This window comes from Dipodomys ordii, unplaced genomic scaffold, assembly GCF_000151885.1.
Source record: "Dipodomys ordii isolate 6190 unplaced genomic scaffold, Dord_2.0 Scaffold266, whole genome shotgun sequence".
NCBI lineage: Eukaryota > Metazoa > Chordata > Mammalia > Rodentia > Heteromyidae > Dipodomys > Dipodomys ordii.
In genome coordinates, this window is record NW_012267482.1 from 30863 (window position 1) to 38164 (window position 7302).

A 7302-nucleotide genomic window follows, 5' to 3' on the forward strand; every position below is an offset into this window, starting at 1 on the left:
TCCTGGATCACACAAATGGAATAAAAATATGGTGACCAGATTTCTGCCTCTCTGCACATTTGGATCTTTTGGTCTTTATCTTGCTCCTCATCTGCTGAGGGTAAGAAGCTAACTCCTTGCCAGGCACCAGTGGCTCTCTCCTGTAATCCCAGCGACTCAGGAGGCTGAGATGTGAGGGTGAAGTTCCAGGTCAGTCCCTGTAGGACAGGTGGTGAGGATCTGATGTCCAGTGAACCAGCAAACAGGAGCTCAGGAGCGAGGCCCTGAGTTCAAGCCCCAGGACCCGCACATACCAAAGCTCGTCAGTCATGGCTGAACCTCGAACAGCAGTGCATCTTCTGTTCAGCCTCAGGACAGTGTGTCTTCTGAAATCTAGAATTGGATTCCGCTGTATTTATTGTTGTTGGCCGTGGATCATGAACTCAGGGCCTGGGCGCTGTCCCTGATCTCTGTCACTCATGGCTGGCGCTCTGCCACGTTGAGCCACAGCTCCACTTCTGATCTGAGGTGGTTCACTGGAGGTCAGAGTCTCAGGGACTTTCCTGTCCAGGCTGGCCTCCAACTGTGATCCTCAGATCTCAGCCTCCTGGGAGGCTGGGATGACAGGTGTGAGTCACTGCACTTGACTCGGACCCTAGTGCTCCTTTCAGCTCTGTTCTTCACAGTTGGCATTCTACCACGTAAGCCGTGCCTCGGGTTCCTCTTGGGTCTTTTTAGTATTCCTTGTACCGAACAGCTTTGACGGTCATGACGCTGAAGGCTTACAAGTGTCTTTGGGATTCTCTCTTAAGAGCCCCCATGCTCTCTGTGTGCGATGTCTCAGTGGTCAGGTCCTGGTCAGGTACCGGCTTATTTCTGATCTAGCTTCCACATAGGAGAGAATACAGGTGCCATCTGAGCCCGCTGACCTTACTTACGTGATTTGTTCTAGCTCCATCCATTTCCTTGCAAACGACATAATGCCATTCTTTCTGATGCTTGTGGAACGTTCCAGTGTGTAGGGACACCACGTTTTTGCATGCAGTCCTCTGCTGTAGGGATCTCAGTGTGCTGAGCAGCTAAGGTTACAGGCCTGACCCTGGTGTCCCTGAATTCTGGCTTCATTTCATTAGATGGGTGGTGATTGGAACTCAGTACAGTAACCTCAGGAAACCACAGCCACACAGCGTGGTTTAGTAAACGCAGAGAGGCTGCTGGGAAGGTAGAATCTGCAGTGTGTGAGAACTTCCCTGTTGGAACTGGTATCCAATTTGAGGGTGGACCCTCAAACATTTATGAAAACACAAAGATCCTGGAAATTGTTTCTGAAGACTACCAACTTCATAAAAGAACCACCAAGGTACACTTTCTCTCTATGACTACACTTTTCATTAAGAGGAAAACATCTACTTAGAGTAAGTTGAATAAAAGATGTGTAGATAAGTCGATGTAAGCAAATGTCAGGCAGATAGACGGCACTAAGCTCTTAGACATAATAACAGCTCTGATAACTATTGCTTCTTTTTTTCCAAGTCAAGCAACTTCATAGCTCACCTATTAGTACTTCTGGTCTCTCAGTAATCACACATTCTTTGGCAAAATTACATTTGTTTTAAAGCTGCAGCTCCCAGCCAGGCACTGGTAGCTCACCTCTGTCATCCAGCTACTCAGGAGCCTGAGATCTGAGGGCCATGGTTCGAAGCCACCCCGGGCAGGAAAGTCTGTGAGACTCCTACCTCCAATAAACCACTTTCAGCACTGTGGCTGAAGTGGGTGTTCACTGGAATTGAGAAAAAAGCAGCTCAGGGACAGCGCCCAGGCCCCGAGTTCAAGCCTTAAGACCGGAACTTCTTTCACCCTTTCTAGAAGAGGTGAAATCTGTTAAGTCTTTCGCATTGGCTTTTCTCACACGGTCACTGATGGTTACTGACTCAACAAGATACAGGGAAGAGAAATAAGAACCAAACATGAGTTCTTTGGGTTATAAATTTTGGGTTGCTTCCAAGATCCCTCTTACACGGACCTGATTTTACTAGATTGCCTTCCTTCCTTCCTTCCTTCCTTCCTTCCTTCCTTCCTTCCTTCCTTCCTTCCTTCCTTCCTTCCTTTCTTCTTTCCTTTTTCCTTCTGAACTGGTGGTATGGGGGAAGGAATGGTTCACATGCAGCCCTAAAGGAAAGTTTAAGGACTTCCTGTGATGGCTCGGCACCTGTTAAGATCGAGGGATGTTACTGTCTAAAGTTCCGTTACCAACTCCATACACAGATGGGGAAGTGGTGGAGGCGGCCTCCCCAACAAAACCTCAGGAGAGGTGATGCTCTGTTCATAAGGATGAATCCAGCCCTAAGCAGGGCGAAGGGAGAGGCCCGTCCACCTTCCCCGGTCTCTGATTCATTCTTCCCCCCTGTCCTGGGCTCTGGGGGCGGATCATTATCTGGCCTACAACCAGGGGTAAGCCGAACCTAGGCTTTAGTTCTTCTAGGAGTTTCTTGGCCACTGCCATCACCGTTTCTGTCTTTGTCGGGAAACCTTCCGCCCATCCTGACGATGTGTCCACAAAACCCAACAAGCACGTGCACCCACACCGGCCTGGTTTAACCTCGGGAAAGCCTACTGCCCAGCGCCTGGCTCTGCTCCTCTCTCTCTGGCTCCCATCAGCACAGGATGGCTTAGTGCATTGGTGTGCCACACAGCGAGCCGCCCAGGCCTGGGCAAGCCGGTCCACCGTGGAATAAAGAGCCGTTTGTAGAGACGTCCGGTTGGTCGCGTGCTGCGCTGGTGGATCGGCGTCTCCTTATCACTTGGGGTCCGTGTGTTCTTCACGCCCTCCAGGTCTTCTGGTGAGTCCCTCAGTGTTTCAGGCAGCGCGGGTCCAGGCATGAGGGCCAGAACACGGGTCCCTTCCACGGTGACCCTGCAGCCCTCCCGGCCAGCTCTCCTACCTGCGGTTGCTTGGATGAAAGGCTTCTGTCTGAGCACGGCACCACGGCAGCAGGTGAAGGGCTGTGGTTTGATCCTGGGCTGCTTGAGAAGTATGGCCCCGTGCAGGGTTATTCGAGCATCTCAAGCACCTCTCTGGGGGACCACGCGGCGGGGATCTCGAGTGCGTGTGTGGCTGGATCCTCCCTGGGTCCCCGGGGCAGAGTCAGCGTTACCTCTGGGTCAGTTGTATGGACAACCCCGAGACCCCAGCCAAGAGCATCATCAAGGAGGGCAGGAGAACTTTTGAAGCCTTGGGGTATCTGAGTCCAAGTGAGCTGTCCACCCACACCTGGGGGTCCCCAGCACCCCACTCCAAAGGGAAGACGGGTTGACAGACCGGACCTAGGGGTGCAGAAGAAGGCAGCCTTTAAATCCAGCCCTGGGCCAGCGCGTTGGGCTGGGGGGCAGCGTGCTGGGTATGGTGTTGGGTTTGGGACAGTCAGGTGGAAGTCCTCTGCTTGCTTATTTACCTCCATCAAGTCCTGTGTGGGTCTGAGATCATTTCAGCCAGGTTATTTTTTTACAGGTAACAAAGGCGTATTTTAAGGCCACTGACCTGGCACAAGATTTTAGCCTCTAATAGTTGGTCAATATGGATTTTTATTTTGTTCCATGTCTGGAGGTTGGACTCGGGATCTCATACTAAAGGAGATTCTTGTTGAGCTGGTCAGATGGCTCACATGCTGGGCTAGGAGGGTATATTCATTCCCCGGGGGGGGGGGGGAATCTGTGGCCAAAAGCTTTGGCTCTTGGTCTGGTTCAGTTAGTTGAACCTGAACCTGATGCCCGACATTTACTCTGAGCCTCCAGCGTAGGCAGGAGATCCCTCCCAAGGAACGCGGCTGGGCACCGCGGAGCGATCAAGTACAAATGGCTCACTGTGGCTCTTCCTAGCGCCACAGCACCACCTGTAGTCCACAGAGAGCGTCCAGATCCCCTTAACCCCTGGACTTCCGTGGGGCATTTAGAGCACGGACCGCATGCTTGTTGAAGAATTGAGAAGAGGGCTCTGGCGTCCACCATGAAATCAACCGGCCCTGTGGAGGCCCCCGGCTCTGGGCTGCTCCCTGTGCTCAGGGGGTGACCATCTCTTCTTCCATCGTTCCGGGGGTGGCTGGTGGTCTCTCGGGACCATGTCCTTCTGGAGGGTGGTCACCGTGATTTTTAGCTGTCTTCTTAGCTTCCCTGACCCCCAGTCTGTCCCTTTCATGAATGACATCGCTGCTACCTCCATCACGGCTGACATTACCTTCCCCTCAAGCCCTTCTGTCCCCTGCAGCGTTTGCCATGTATCTGGAGCTGGTTGACTGACCAAAGCGATCTTCTTAGTGTCTCTGGGTCTGTAGGCCCCCACCAGCCTCTCAAGAGAAGTCATGGGGGATTCCTGCGGCCTTGCGCCCCCTCTCTGACTCTGGATAAAGTTGGTAGGCTGCCAGGCAGCAGCCACATGCAGACGCCCCAGCAGAGCCCGGTGGCCCCAGGCCGGGGTCTGGGAGGATGAGGCCCCGGGGGGGGGGAGGTCCCCAGACTGGCAGGAGGTCACAGACGGGTGGGGGGGGGCTCAGGAAGGCATTGGCCGCAGAAAGCAGGGGCTGTGGTGGAAGTGGGGAGTCTGGGGACCGGGCCAGGCTGGGGATGGGGAAGTGAGGGGTGCAGGGGGAGGGAGACCTTCCTCTTCTTCCTGAGTCATGACTGCACCGTCTGGAGGCGGCAGCCGGCTCTCGGCTTTAGGGCAAAGGCCATGCCCACGTCGGGAGGTAAAAGGTCACAGGGTGGAGGGTCTCCTGCCAGGGTCCCCACGCCGCGATGGGACCTGCGGGGAGAAAGTGTCTCTGTGCACAGCGTGACCAGCACGGCGCTGTCAGAAGGCCAGCCCGCACCGAGGGCAGCCGCTCCAGCGCCTGGGCAGACTCAGTCTCCGGGCTTGGCAGCCTCGCTTCCTTTGAAAATCTTTCCAATGGACCCCAGCCAGTTCTAGGGGGGCTACTGCTTTTAGAGGGGTTTGGTCCCATTTTGAGCCAGTGGATTAGCCCGGGAGCCAGACACAAAGACAGCACAACAAGATGGACAATGACATGGCAGCTGCGTGGCGGGGGGGGGGGGTGCATCGGGCACACCCGAGATCTGAATTCAGAACCAGAATCACATGTCAGTTCGGCTAGGCCCAAAATAGGTCTGCCGTGACCGAGGGGGTTCACTGTGCGCCCAGCTTCCCCCCAAGACCCACACACGTGCACACCGCCCACCACCCGGCTTATCTCTGGAGTCTCACGTATCTCTCGTTCTCCAGATCTGGGAACAAACGGCCAGGAGCCTCCACACAGGTCAATGGGCAGCCCTGGCTGGGGGCGTGGGGGCGGCTGGACCACCAGAGTCCCATCCTGGACAGTCTCTGGTCGTTGATCCTGGACAAGGCCTCCTTCCAGGCCAACAGACCACATCTAATAGTGCCCAGGAATCAATAGACAGTAGGACCCCAAAACCACTGATAAGCTGTGTTGGTCATGGGGCTTGAACACTGGGCCTGAACGCTGTCCCTCAGCGCTCTACCACTTGAGCCACAACTTCAGTTTTCTGATGGTTTATTAGAGATAAGAGTCTCATGGACTTTCTTGTCCTGGCTGGCCTCAAACCACGATCCTCAGATCTCAGCCTCCTGAGCAGCCAGGATGATGGGCGTGAGCCACCGGTGCCAGGCTTTCTACATTTTGTTTGAGCAAAAGAGCAAAGCTCTGACAGTCAGGACTGTGCCCAAGGTTGGGGCACCGGCCTGAGTGCCAGCCTGCACCAGCTTTAAAGCCGTTCTGACCTGAAGGGGGGCGGGGGGAGGCCTTGAGCTTGTGCAGTTAGGCCCTGTGTCCGTTGTGGCCAAAGGTCACTCCAGAAGTGTCCACAATTTCCTCCAGGGCCTTCTGCCTCAGGACTACTGACCGGAAGCTTGGGGAACAGAGCAAAAGAGGGGAGTCACGCGTTTACTTAGTCACAGAAGCAGAGTTACCGTTCGAGCTGATAACCACAAACACCACGTGGAAAAACCACCCACTGTGGATAAGCAGAGGCCTCCAATTTCCACAGGGCCTCACTACGAAAACCAACTCTTCTGTCTCTCGTTTGCATGCCACAGCAAGACACATGTCGGAGAGGGAGGTGTGGCCCAAGTGGTAGAGCACCAACTTTGGGTGAGGAAAATACCCACGCACGCGCATAAAGCCCTGAGTTCAAATCAGCACACACACTTAAAAACAAAAACAAAGCTGGGGTGCAGCAGCCCCAACATTGATGAACAGAGGTGAAGGAGAGCTCAAAATCAGCCTGGGCTGCGTAGAAAGAAAAAAAATCCAACCATCAAAAACAGTGTGTGTGTGTGTGTGTGTGTGTGTGTGTGATTTTCACATGTCTAATCTCAAAGCATGTTTCTCCAGTTGAGTCTTTTTGTTCTTTCCTTAGCGTATAGGTTTTCTTCTTTTTGGTTTTGAATAGCTTTATGAACTTTTCCGCATGATTTTTTTTTTGGGTGGGGTGCTGTCCCTGAGCTCTTTTGCTCAAGGTTAGCACTCTACCGCTTTGGGTCACAGAGCTACTTCTGGTTTTCTGGTGGTTCACTGGGGATAGAATCTCACTGACTTTCCTGCCCGGGCTGGCTTTGAACTGCCATCCTCAGATCTCAGCCTCCTGAGTGGCTGGGATGACAGGCGGGAGCCACCAGGGCCTGACCCCACATTTTTATTTCTGTTTATCGTTTTGCTATCTACCTTCCTAAAACATTCTTTCTTTATTGTCGCTTTAAAATATTCCTTTGCATAATTAAGAAATTCATGTGTCTGGGAGGATTCTAATGGCGTAAGTCCTCCGAAGAGCGAGCTTCTAATTTAGCAAGATGAATACCAAGATGCTGGAACGTGACTTGGGGTGGACAGAGTCTTCAAGGGTTGGGGGGCAGATGAAAGGCGAGACTGGGTGGGCAAATACAGCTGTGACACACAATGTGCATCAGTGAAAATGGATCTAGAGGGGAGGGGTGGGGGGAGAGAGGGGGGAAATGATGGGAGGGGGGACACGGATCAGTCACATGGACCTTCCAAACGGACACCTGCAGCTGAAATCCCCCAGCGTACAGATGTATTTACACACGGCAAGGCATATTAAAAACCTGAAAAGCAGATTTCCTAAGGAAAATCAGATGAATCCCAAAGCGATCAGGGTTAAGCAACCTTCGTATGACAGTCCAGAAATGGGACCAAGAGTTTCTAGACTAGCCGGACACCAGCGACTCACGCCTTCGCTGCAAGTCATAAGCGTATGCAGACAAGTGTCTGCGACTCCTGTCTAAACTATCAGCAG